The sequence below is a fragment of the Lontra canadensis genome, unplaced genomic scaffold (genome assembly GCF_010015895.1).
Source record: "Lontra canadensis isolate GAN:19392208 unplaced genomic scaffold, GSC_riverotter_1.0 scaffold21, whole genome shotgun sequence".
Classification (NCBI taxonomy): Eukaryota; Metazoa; Chordata; class Mammalia; order Carnivora; family Mustelidae; genus Lontra; species Lontra canadensis.
Genome location: NW_022631015.1, coordinates 2857092 through 2870952, shown reverse-complemented (window position 1 = coordinate 2870952; position 13861 = coordinate 2857092).

Here is a 13861-nt window from a genome sequence, read left to right as displayed (position 1 = left end):
AGTTTTATTTGTAATAATCAAAACCTGAAAACAGCCCAAATGCCAATCAACAGACAGATGAACGTACAAGTTGTGGCATATCCATATGACAGAATGCTACTCAGCAAAAAAATATCAAATTATCGATACATTCTGTAACGTGCATGAGTCTCAAAATGACTCTGTTGTATGAAAGAAGCCAGACCAAAATCAAAGCACACTCTGCATGATTCTGTTTCTATAACATTCTAGTAATTGTAAACTGATCAAAAGTGACAGAAAGCAGATCGGTGGTTGCCTGGGGACAGGACTAGGGGTAGGGAGAGAAAGAGATTGCAGAAAGAATGAGGACATTTGGGAGGCTAAGGGATACATTCACTATCTTGATTGTGATGGTGATTTCCCAGCTGTCTATGTGTGTCAAACGCAGCAAATTATACCCTTTATATAAGTGCCGTTTATTGTATGTCAATATAACTCAATAAAGTTGTTTAAAGTCTCTCTCCTACAGCCATTCCTTCTTTCCCACTCCCAGCAACACCACCTATGGTCAGGCCCTTATTATATTTTGCCTGCTCTACAGTTACACCTTCAGAGTTCTCCCTGCTTAGTAACCTCCAACCAACACATTCTTTGATGTTAAAAGATAAAAAAAAAATTCAGCTAAGAACCTACCAACTTCTGCTCTAAGATCCCATGACCAACTGACTTAAGGAACAGTAATAACTATGTGCCAAAGACTTGACATACATTATTTAATCCCTACAATAATCGTTTAATGCAAACATTATTACCTTCATTCCCACTTTCAGACAAGTCAAAGGATGTGACTCAGTTCAAACAGCAGCACAGGATAAAAACTGTAGATGTATGTATGGATGTGTGCATCTGCGCAGTAAAGAATTTATGTATCAGGGTTCTCAACAGAGATGATTTTGCTCCCCATCCCCAGGGATTTGTGGCAATATCTGGACACATTCTTGCTTGTCATGACTCAGGGGAGGTGTTACTGGAATGGAGTAGTGGGAGGCCAGTGAGGCTGCCAAACCTCCCAGTCTGCACAGGACAGCCCCCCCGCGACGAAGAGTTGTCTGACCCCGAACATCAATAATGCTGAAGTTGAGAATCTTGGAAGCAGAACTGTGAGTGCCCCTTTCTCTTTCTGGAATGCTGATTTTTATTCTATGTACTTGCTGAAATACTACTTAACCTTCAAGTAGCCTGTCACCACTCCCTCTGCCACCTGAATCCTTCCCTGGTGATGCCATGTTCTTGTTCACATCCTCTCTGTTGCTCTTTGTGTGGACCTCCTTTAACACTTACCAGGTATGTCTTGGAATGATTGCTGGTGCCCTTTCTGAAATCTGCTAATGGACTATAAACGCCTTGAGAGCAAAGACCCACTTCCTGCTTATTTATATCTTCTTCAGATCATAGTAATTTAGCTAATACATAAAACAGAACCCAGGAAGCACTATCACACCAAAGATGCTGTACCAGCCCTGTTGGAGTGTGAAGAAGAGAAAAATCGATTCAGATGGAGAGACTTCCAGGAGATCAAATCCAACCAAACTTGCCTGTTACTAACAAACTGACTATCAGACACAAAGTATCAACTCTTTTACAGTGATAGGTGAAAGTAATTCAACTGTGTGTGTATCTATTCTGCCAGATTAGCTTTGGAGTTCTCTCACTGACTTTTATATTCCCAACATCCAATCTTTGTTAAACCAGTGAGGGACAAAATGAATGAATGAATGAGGGAGGGAATGAATGCATACAATCGGGTGCCTGTGTCCAGGGACCAGACAGGGATTTAAATGGAGATGGTATGCTGCTGCGGGTGGAGTTTCTGAAATGACATGCTGAGCTCCCACTTCTTCCTTTTATGTTCAGTTCAGAGGAAACCTTTCTAGACTGTTCTCCAGCAAACCTGGAACATGCATTGAAACTGGAGAAACGGAATGATGTCATGGGCATTTGTCTAAGTGCACAGAGCCCTGTTGGGGTTAACTTGGCCTGTTAAGCACATACTCACTGAAAGGAGTCCAGTCTCAAGTAAAATTCTCCATAACGACAGCCTGATCTTATTTTTTTTTTAATGTGCTCTATTTTGTTTGCAGGCACAAGTATTATCAAAATGACTAATTAAGGAATGGTGTTTGCTAGGTATGTTAATGGGAGAGTTATGAGTCAACAAATGATCCATCAAAATGACTGATTTTGATCTTTTCTTTTTCTACCACAATCAAATGTCTGTCACATGGGCAGTAGGACCTGTGTTAAATGACTCAGAAGTTCCTTTACAGTCTTATGATGCTATGTGAGACAGCATCAATTATCTATAAGTGATCTATCCTTTTTTAAAAAGATATTTTATTTATTTGAGAGAGAGAGAGAGAGCGAGAGCACAAAGGGGCAGGAGGGAGGAGGGGTAGAGGAAGAAGCAGGCTCTCCGCTGAGCAGGGAACCTGACACAGGGCTCAATACCAGGACCCTGAGATCATGACTAGAGCTGAAGACAGATGCTTAACTGAGGCCCCCAGGTGTCCCTATAAGTGATCTATTCTTAGGGCTGAAACAGAGACTGAAATGCAGCTTGATTTTTATGTTCTAACAACACAAGGAAAAGGATCTCCAGAAGTAAATCACAGAGGGGATGTTGGGCACACCTGGCTTCACAGGTCAAAGGGAAAATCATATCTGGACTGGTCCCAGCACATGGAAACAATACTGGACACTTTTGAAAATACCCAGGAGCAGAAAAAAAAAAATCTTTACTTTCAGAAAGCGTGTTACATAAGAGCTTTTCAAGATTGATAACGAAACACCTTCTATATGCCAGGCATGTTATAGTCATGACTTTGACTTCTCTCTGGTCATAGAAGTAAGTGTGTCATTAGCTCATTTATACCAGTGAAGAGACCAAGGTCCAGAGTGTAGGTCTAATGAGCCAGGATTCAAACCAAGCTTGACTCCAAACCCCAGGCTCTCCTCACCACCCCTCTGCACCTCTCAGCAAACAACTGTGGTTACAGCGCATAGGGTAGGGACAGATGGACAGGCCTGGGGTGAAGACGGACTGGTGTAAGAGGGGAGTAGCAGACAACCTTGGCTGCTTTTGATCTCAAAGAATTATAAAGGCCAAGGATGTTCTTACCAGAGTTTGGTAGTTCTTGAAGACACTTTGCCTCCATTTCAAAATAAAGTTGGAGCTTTTTCAATAGGAAATCCGAAATAGCAAGTTACCAATAAAAATGGGTGTGAGATTTTGAGAGCCTCCCTTGACCTACCCGTCACCCACTGCCTTCTGACAGCGACTGAGTCACAGCTGAGTAAGGCCTCCACTCCTCAGTACATCCTCCCCAGCCCAGCTCTTGAGCCCGAGGTGTCTGTGAGTCACCAGGTTATAGAAGCGCAACCTGAACCAGATGAAGAGGAGAGAAAGTGGGGATTACTGGCAGTTTCAACCCCAGAAATGACAGAGGTGTGGCTGCCCTCAGGAACATACTCAACGGGGCTTCCAAGGCTCTGGGCTTGTCCTTTTTCCTGTCTTTCCATGTGTCACCCTGATTTCCTCATACTGAGTTTCTTCACAAAGCAGGAAGCCCATTTTCACACCTCTGAGTGTCACGGCCGAGGAAGAATGGGGACTCACCTCTCTGGTCTCTGGGCAGAACCGGGGCCTGGCGATCAGGTCCTGAAAGTCAGGCACCAAGTGAAGCCAAGTGCACAGAGCTTGGCTCCTGGGCCGGGGCGGGTGTGGAAGCCGTAACCTCTCTTCATGACACACGCTCCAAGCAGAGGAGCAGAGTGTCCCCAAAGAAAGTGATGGCTGGTCTGTACACACAAGATTCTAGGTGTCCACCGTCACTGCCCAAGAAAACCTCTGCCAGTGTCTTCTGGGCATCGCGAGGGAGAGGGGGCACATGGTTGGAAATCAGGCGGTAGCTGTCCATACTGCAATTCCTTATACTCAAGGATTAAAAGCCAATCCAGGATTTTACAGGAGTTTTATGTTCAAAATATCATTTACTTATGCACTATCTCACAAGTGTATCCTTACAGATTTACAAATATCTATTTAAAAGTATCTTTCTGATGCTGAAAAGCTGAATGAGGATATTTAAACAAATTTAGATGCAGAGGAGGGGTTCATTTGAAGAACGTGAGATGCATCAGCTTGAAACCACAGTGGAATCTGATTTTTTTAAAAAGATTTATTTATTTACTTTTGGGAGAGAGAGAGAGAGAATGGAGAGAAAGAGAGAGAGAGAGAGAGAGAGAGAGAGAGAAAGAGAGAATCCTGAAGCAGACTCCCTGCTCTGCTGAGCACAGAGCCCAACCCGGGGCTTGATCCCAGGACCCTGAGACCATGACATGAGCAGAACTCAAGAGCTGGCCACTTAACCGACTGAGCCACCCAGCCGCTCCTGGAATCTGATTTTAAAGGAAACACAGGTCCCTCCACTTCTCCCAGAGTTGCCTGCAGCAACACAGGAAGGACCAGAAGAGGACATCCTGCCTTTGATAAAATTGAGTGATGACTGAATGTGCGCCATGGGTTCAAGTGGATGGCTTCTTTGTGTAAATCTGAGCAAACACTCCCTGCTCCCTCGGGTATAGATTGTCCCCTGGAGGCCTCAGGGGCGCTGGGCACTAGCGACCGAGCCACAGAGGGCGCTGCTTGTGGGAACTTCCCTGCTGGCTGCTTGGGGTGGGGAGGCGGAGGATGGATGGGAAGAACTGAGGACACATTCATTCTTGGTCCCAACATGCAGTTCCAGGGACGTGTTTTGGCTCACTCCGTCACTGGTGGCCAATCCCTTCTCTCCCACTCTCACCAGCATAGGGAGCTTCGGGGGGCTTCTGTGACCTAGAGAATGAGCTTGTGGATGAAGGGGGCCAGGGATAAACCATGTCTGCAGAGTTGCCGGACTGGGTTGAGTGTTGAGCTTCTGGGCCTTAGGGCCCGAGAGTCACACCTGGCCTGCCTCCTCTCACCTCCTTTTTTCTCTTCACAGGGACATTTTCTCAATTCACAGATACCACTAATGGCTCCAGCTGGGCTCCCTCTGGTGCTCGGTCCTACAGATACAGCCAGCCCCATGCCAGCCTCATGGGGCCAGCACGGGCGCTATCCCATATAGTTCTTTCCTCTGCCTGGGCCTGCTGGTGTCTTTCCCCCAAATCCAGAAGGAATGGGTGGGCCACAGTAAGTAATAGGGTGAGCTCTAGACATACCAACATCTGAGTGAGGTTCTTACTGTTGAGGGACATCCAGACTTGGTGTGGCCCAGACATATCCTTCCTGGAAGAGATTTGAGGTTGTGGAAAAGGAGGGATGAGACGAGAGAGGATCTGCCAGGTTTCCGGCCGGTGATTGGAGGTGGGTGTGGGGTGGGCAGTGGAGCCATCTGTCCTCTCCTTCTCCCTGCCCTGAGGGCTTCCAGGGCAGCCCTGCATGCTTTCTGGAACTGTGGGAAAATGAGCAAGATCTCTGGGTTCTAGGTAGACTGAAAAGGGAAGTCCCCTGGAGGTTCCTGAGAAATTAGAGAAGAATTTGGAGAACCTGATTGGCTATTTGATATTACCTGACTGTTCCTGAGTCACAGTCCCTTTCTCTAGTATTATGGGACCAATGTCTCTGAGAATAACTTAGAACATTGTTTCTTAAAATTTAGCGGGCACAAAAATTAGTTGAGATTTTGTTAAAACACAGACTCCTGGACTTTAGCCTTTCTGCTCACACCCTAAATTTCTCACATGTTTGTGGGGCTGCTGCTGAGTTCAGGGAACCCCACTTTGAGTAGCGCTGACTAAGAAGACAATGCTCATTGTCCCGCAGACAATGCTCATTGTCCCGCAGAATCCTACAAGACTCGTTATCCACCCCAGAGTCAGATGACACTCCCAGTTCAAGCACGACTTGGGAAAATGTTGGCAAAGATTTCCTAAACATCAAATGTTGTAAGAACGCCGGTGTCTTCCCCGTTCTACCCCCTGTGCTGCTGGGACACTCATAGGACAACAGAAACTAGAAGAGAGGTTCCTGATATGATGCTCAGGTCTCATCTTCCTGAGTTCCATACCCTCACCAGGTTCTGATTCTGGGAAAGGGAAGGTGGAGACGGATGGGCAAGGAGAGATTCCGCTCATGTTGCCAAGGGAGACAAGGACAAAGAAGAGCAGAAATTCATTCCCATCTGTGGCTGCTCAGGGCCGTTAGGGGAGAGGAAGTGGTTGAGACCGCAGGGTGATAAGGAGCCCAGGAGATGGGAGTGGGGGCATATTTATCAGTTTTCTGGAGTTCCTTCCATTCCTGTGTATTAAGCATGCTAATGAAAAAATTCTCTCATGGCAATAGACCTCTGAAACTTGCTAATATTTCTTAACACTGTCATCTATAAGTGGACAAAAAAAAATAGTCCCTCAATTTTAGACTTTATCGACAGTTGATAAAGTACCCACGTGAACTGTGTTGTCTTAATGTCTTTGCGTAAGAATTGTCCAAAGTCAAAATGAGCACAGCAGCCACTGTTATACTCGCTCTAATGCTGAGAAAACAGAGGCCCAAAGAATGTATGTGACTTGCCAGAGACTGGACAATGGCTTTGTCTCCAAATCTCATTTGCCTGCCATTGAAGAATTCTAGAAAGATCTAAAATGTACACTTTGAGTGACTCATCAGCAAAAGAGGGACTTTCCTTTAAGTGGTTTTTTGATGTGAATGACAAGCATGTATCTTCAAACTGCCTGAGTTTTTAGAGATTATTATAATCTACCCTCCTTTAAGAGATAAGGAGATAGAGGTTTACAGAGGCTGATTAATATTCTGTGATTCCGGAAATCGTCCAAATGTGTTTTATGAATTCCACCCCAATTGCGTTAATTTTAGTTTTATTCTGCCCCATTAAGACATCACAGAAAGGTCAAGAACACTGACTTTGCAATCAGGTTATTGCTTCAATAAAGATCTTGCAAGAGGGACACGGACTCTGTTTTAATGCAGAAATGGAAAATTCATACCTTATCCTAAAGGACACCATCCCTCCCAGGCATTTACAGAAGCCCAGAAAGCCAGATGCATTGCCCTGAGCTAGGGCAAGTTCGTACCCGCACCATCGGTGACGGGAAGATGCCTCCTCTTGGATATCACCATCTTCTCTAGCAAGAAAGTCAACTAAACAGATGCTTGGCAAAAGCCTGCTAGGAGCCGGCCAGATGTTGTGAGGCTAACACGACCAGCGCTCTGATTGCCCTCAGCAGGCTTCTCATCCCATCACCCAAAAGACAGACTATAGGCAGTGTTGGCGGGTGGGTGTGATGTAAGCAGAGGAAAGAGCAGTGGATTCTCACTGGTTGGTTTAGTGAGGACTTCATGTTTTTGATGGCTCTTGGGGCAAGATTTCAAAAAAATTAATGGAAGAGATCTAGAATTCCAGCTCAAAGGCTAGGATCATAGGCTTCCGGTTATATAACTTCCACTCACAGTAAAGCAACACCAGCCCTGCAACTTTGCAGGTTGCCCAAGCAGATGGCCACATGGATGCTGGTTTCCTCAGAGCTGCTTTTAACCGGGGCACAACCACTCCTGAGGCACAAGGCCTCTTCCGCCTGTGCTCACTTCCTATATCCGTGCTCAGTTCTGACTATCTCCATGCTCTCGGCCCAGCGAGAGACCCTCTTATCACAATACCTGTTTCAGCTCATTGTAATAGTGAGGAGGTGCCCGGCTGAGTAGAGAACTTCCTAGCTACAAGATCAAGTCCGTACATCTCATTCCTCAGGAAGGAGCCAAGTCACGGAAAAACCGTGTTTTCAGTAGAAGCTAAAAGTTTATCAAGATAGGCAAGAAACACAGGAATCATCTTGCCCCCAAATCCATCTTCCCTCAAAAGCCTCGCCAGCCCATGTGGCACCTCCCTGAGAACCGGAAACGGAGGCCCTTTCCTCTGGATTTCAGTTGCCCTGCCCCTGGGCCTGCCAGGCTGGCATGATGCACAGCAGCCCTGTTTCCCCACTCACGTACCGATTTCAAGTGTGGAGGACTTAACCCAGCCACACTGGCTATATGAAGGACCTGAGGGAAAAGTGGGAAGGGAGGCAGGCCCAGTTGGCATGGGGACTTTGGACAGGCCTCATGGCTTCGCAAGTCACTGACTAGAGCAACAAAGTCAAGATAAATGGGTATGGGTTGGGGGAAGACAAACATGGCAATTTTACCCTCAGTCTGAAAAAAGTGTGTTTGCCATTGAAAACCCTCTTTCTAGAGTATTGATGGCTGGGAATGTGGCATCGTGCAGTGACTGTCCAAGTGTGGCCAGCACAGACCAGCAGCAACAGCATTGCTGGGGAACTCATTAGAAACAAATTCTTAGGGCTCATCACAGACTGACGGAATTAGAAATTCTGGGGTTTAAACAAGAACAGCAAATGGCTCTTCTGAGGCACACGAGAGTCGAGAAGCTGGCCGGACCACATGGGTTCCAAGCCTAGATCTGTCACTCTGGGACCATCACTTAACCACCCAAAGTCCTCTTCCCTCCCTCCCTCCCTCCCTCCCTCCCTTCCTTCCTTCCTTCCTTCCTTCCTTCCCTTCCTTTCTGATTTTATTTTTATTTGTGAGGGAGAGGGAGCATGAGAAGGAGGAGGGTCAGGGGGGAGCAGACTCCCCGCTGAGCAGGGAGCCTGATGCGGGGCTCAATCCCAGGAGTGTGGAATCATGAACTGAACTGAAGGCAGATGCTTAACTGACTGAGCTACTCAGCCCCCACCCACCCCCCACCCCCAGCACAAAGTCCCCTTCTATATTTAAAATAGACACAATAACAATACCAGTTCAGATAGTTATTTTGGAAATTGAGATCGTAAATGTAAAACACTTGGAATAGTGTCCAACACATAGCAGTCAGTACACATGTTTGCAATTATTGACACCAGCCAAAAATAAGTGTCAAGTGTCCTTGGAAGACTGCAACCCTGCACTGCCCCTGGGCTAGTCTCCCTAGCTGAGTGCGGGCCCCTCAGGGAAGGAAATGAAAGAGGATGCCAGTGGCCTGGCCCCAGGCGCTCACGTTGCATGCCCAGAGGAAGAGAGCGATGTCCGGCTGGCCCATGGCAGCCCTGGAAAAGCACAAGTGCTCACAGAGTGACAGGTGAAAGTTCCTGGGCAGTGGGAGCGTCTCCTAGACCTCACTCACCTGCAGGATCTAAGGGCCTTCCAAAGACAGTGATGTATCAGCTGAGATCAGAATGAGTGACGCTCCTATCTAGCTCTTTGTGACCCCCACCATTGCTCTCAGCAATATGTTGTTTAAATCAGGTGATCCCCATCCTAGTTAGGTAATATTTGCATCCCTATTTTACAGAGGAGAAAAGTGAAAAGGATGAAAACCCAGGTCACAGAGTGGAGAAGTGGCCCCCGGTACAATTCGAACCTAAGCAGACAGGACTCTGGGCCACACTCTTCACCCTGTGTTGCTGGTGGAGGTGCAGAAAGAACCTGGGGTGGGGGCTACTAGGGCAGGAGTGTGGGGGAAGTGGAGCTGGGGAGGAGGTCGGGCTCAGACCATGGACTTGTTTTCACACCGAGAGCAGAGAAACAGCGCGGCAGGATTGCAAGCACTAGGCAGGAGGGGTTGAGGGCGCGGGATCAGACTGTTGCCCTCCTTCCTTCCTCCCTCGCTGGACCGCACAGCTTGGGGCACAGGGGAAGGAACGTGCTGAGGTCCAGGGAAGGCCCCGGGACAGACAGTCCGGGGCTGGCAAGGGACACCAAGGAAGTGGCTTGAGGCCCAGAGAATAGGTTTCTCTGGTAGTTGCTAGATCCCCATTCTGAGGTGCCCACTGTGTCACAGCCTGAGTGGATGGTACAGCTGGTGTCGTGAGGCACAAGGCATGTGTGGCCCCCGGGGGGCTCTGTGGGCAGCCATGAAAAGTTAGATGCTAAGAGACTAATTTCGGGATGTGAAAAATCATATGGTGAGGTGAGAAAAAGCAAGCTGTAGAGCAGATGGCATATGTTCCCAGTTCTCACACATGAGCGCAAACACACACACACATACACACACTGGAAAATACCCAGAGGGCGTCTACTAAAATGTTAACACCAATTATCCCTGAACAAAGATTAAAGTTGATTTTTACAATTTTTTCTCTGTGCCTGTGAATGTTTTTTGGTTTGTTTGTTTGCTGTTGTTGTCTCTCCTCCTCTATCTTTTTTGCAATGATCCCTGGCTACTTTTATAATCAGACAAATAAGTTCTTTTAAAACCTGTTTATTAGTGTATGAGGCTATTAAACAGTGAGCTCACCCGTCCCAGTCCCAGGGGAGCTGGGAGGAAGTACTGAAACATGGGCTCATCTGTCACAGCTGAAGCCTGACTCCTGGTGGACAGAAGTATCATGGACAGACCTCTAGTTGAAGACACATACATAAATAGTTAGGTGAAAGTTTTTTTATTCACTCTTTATCATTCAACAAATTTGTACTGATCACATTCTGAATACCAAGCATGATGGGAAAATGAAAACAAGTTTAAGTAGTGTTTATAAGTCATATTTATAGTAAAATTATGTTGCCTCTCCTATTGTTCAACTTTTCTCAATCTCAGTAGTACGGCAGTTTCTTCACTCTGGTCCTGTTCCTCAGAGATTAAGGCTGTTACTGAGAATGGGATATTTTTCTTGGTATATTTTCTGACTACAGTTAGTTGTCCAGAATCTACTAATTTTCATGTACTGTTAACATTGAACCATTTTCCTAGACTCCATTGTTAATTTTTCAAACTATTCTTTCTGGTTCTCAAGGCATATATATAAGATCATGCAGAATCCTCTTTTCAAATACAGTAGTTATCTCTTATGTCAGAGATCTGGCCACTCTAAGTGTTCATCACTTATTCCTTTAAATCGACTCTCCACCCGTCTTGCTGCTTCTTAACCAGGGAAACTTCGGTAGGTTCTGCCAATGGGAGGCACCGGCAAGAGATCAGAGGGCAGGAGAGGGGTTAAGCTATTCATTTCCCTTTCACGTATTTTGCTCCCCTATTTCTGCCAAGAGGTACAGTAGCTGTCAAGCTCGTCCGCTTCTATGTACCGCCACTATCCTGGTCAGAAGGCAGTCCTAGAGTTTCCCCTGAGCTCTCTCCCCTTGCCTCCTCAGGTCTTGAGTTGGAATTGCTTCCTGTGGTTGTAAACTGTAAATAGTTTTATTAAATTAAATATCCAAATATCCATAAAGATGATGGATTGAACCTACATTTAATTTTTTTCTCAAGGGCCCCCACTCCCTCCAAAAACTATGGTAATCTTTAAAAGTCATCAGCTGTGAAAATGATAGAGAACAAGTGATAATGGCAACACTATATTGGAGGTTGTGAAGACAATGGGCAAATGGTAACTGACTTGAGAGATCCTGGTGGGGAAAGGCAAGAACCCACCTGATCCATGTGGCAGATGTCTCAAAAGCTTGGGCAGTGGCAGGTATGCTCTCTTATTCCAGGCGATTGGAGAATCTCTGAACTAGACCCAAAGAGAGTGGGGGGTGGTTGCTGGCTACTGATTCATATTCAGAGATCAAGGGGACATAGACATACTGATTGCTGTATGAGGAATACCTACGTGGCACCCAGAATGCAGGGAGCCAATCTTGACCTACTCACTGGGAGAAGAGAAGAGTTTCTCTGGGGCCATAACCAGCCTAAATATGCAGACTTCAACGATTTCCAGCAAATGGCTCAGTAAGGATCGAAGTCCACTCCCACCAAGGGCTCAGAGCTTTGTCTGAAAGAGACTAAAACAAACAAAATAATATGGAAGAGAGTATGTAGGGAGAAAATTAAAAACAAATTTAATATCCTTAAGGAGATAAGATAAGCAGTCATCACAGGAATGAGTAAGCAAACACAAGCTACTCCCCCCAAAACAAAGGGGAACATTAAAAGTGAGCTCTTGGAGATTTAAAATGTGATGATGGTAAAAATGAAGGGATGAAAGTAAATTTTCGGAATCTCCCAGAAAGTAGAGCAAAAAGACAAAAGGCTGAGAAACAAGGAGGGAAGACAAACACCAGTTCAAGAGGGCCAAGCTCAGGGAAAATGGAGGTGAGGAAGTGCACTCTCCCTTCAAGCATATTCCTAATCACACCACTCCTCACCATGCCTGCTCCTACCAATCCTGTCACCTCCTCCACTGGAGCACTGCAAATTCTGATGCCCCTTCTCCTTGCTTTGCCCTACTTTCCTTCAACAATGCAGTGAGTGCTATCCTTACAAAATATAAGTGCCACTGTGACACTCCTTTGCTTGAATCGTTGAGTAAAAGCCAGTCTTTCCCAGGACTGGGAAGGTGTCACATTAATCCAAACCCCCATCATCTCTTCTCCACTTCCACTACTTCCTTCCATCCCAATTAGACTCTGTAGCACTGAGCCAGCCAGGCACCTTCCTTCTTCAGGGCCTTTGTACTTGCTGTTCCCTCTGCTTGGAAAGCTCTCCCTTATCCTTGAATGGCATAATCACGTCCTCTAATTCTTGACTCAAATATTCTCCTCTTGACGAAGTCTACCTTGGCTATTCCAAATAAAATCTTGACTTCTCCTCACCCTTTCTAGCTCAGTTCCCTGATTATTTCCCTCGTGGCACTCATCATCAGCGGACATATCAAAATACAATTTTTCATACTATCTTTTTCATGAGCACAGGATGTTTTTCCTTAGCTGATGCGTTCCCAAGAGTGCTTAGCATGAGGCAAGTACCCAACACTTAGTAAATGAATAAAGAAACTTTCCCAAAACAGAAAGACATGAATTTCTAGACTGAAAGGGTCCACTCAGCACCTGGTAAAATCACTGTGAGCTTTTCAAAAACTAGGAACAAAGAGAGAAGATTCTATCAGCTTGAAGAGGTCACAAATCAGAATGTCTTCAAATTTCTCGATAGCAACATGGGAAAGAGGAAGACAGCTGACAAGTAATTTCCAACCTAGAATTTATTCCCAAACTATCAGGTAAGTCTGAAGGTAGAATAAAGGTATTTTTAGACTCTTAACAGCTAGAAGTATTTTGCCTCCCATGCATCCTTGTTCCATAAAGCTCTTAAAGCATGTGGATCCCCTCAGGAGAAAAAGGCAAGCATTGGACCCCGCAACTAGAACACGTGAGGCAGGTACAAGGGAGATGCCCAGACAGAGGAGGGGAGTTCACACACCAGGCCTGCTGAGTGTGAGGTCACTGTCGCTCCAGCCTGCTCAAACTAGTAAAGCATATGTTGTACAGAAACGCTGGGATGAGCTGAGACGGCTGGTATACTATGGAGAAAACAGGAATCCTCGTGTAGGAGAAAGGCAATGGAGTCCCCGGACATCAGCTGTGCAGCGCTTGGACAGAAGGAAGTGAGTTCCTGAAGGGATCGCACCAGGTTGGGGGAGAGGGAGAGGGAAACAGAACTGACAGATTACTTGAAGGGACAATTCTTGTGGATGACTATTAAGTAGTTTGGGAAGAATTAGAAATAGCTGCAAAGGAATCAAAGCTGTGTGTGTGTGTGCGCGCGTGCGCGCGCGCATGCGTGCACGTGTGTGGTATTTACGTTTAGGAATCACTAAAGTAAAACAGGAGTGCATCATTTAGAAACACGGAGCTGTAAGAAGAAACTGGAGGAAGAAGAGACTACTGGATTCTTTCATAAGCCATTTACAACTCTAGCGTATTCCTTTAAAACTTAAAATGGATTTTTACAAAGATCCACAGGCTTCTCATTAAGCTTCCCAACCTTCTCACCTATGGGCATTTTTCTTTCACAGTATTTACCTACCAACATGTGAGGGTGACAGATATTGGCAGCTAGGATCCCAGGTGGGAAAGACGTGAAAGAACTGA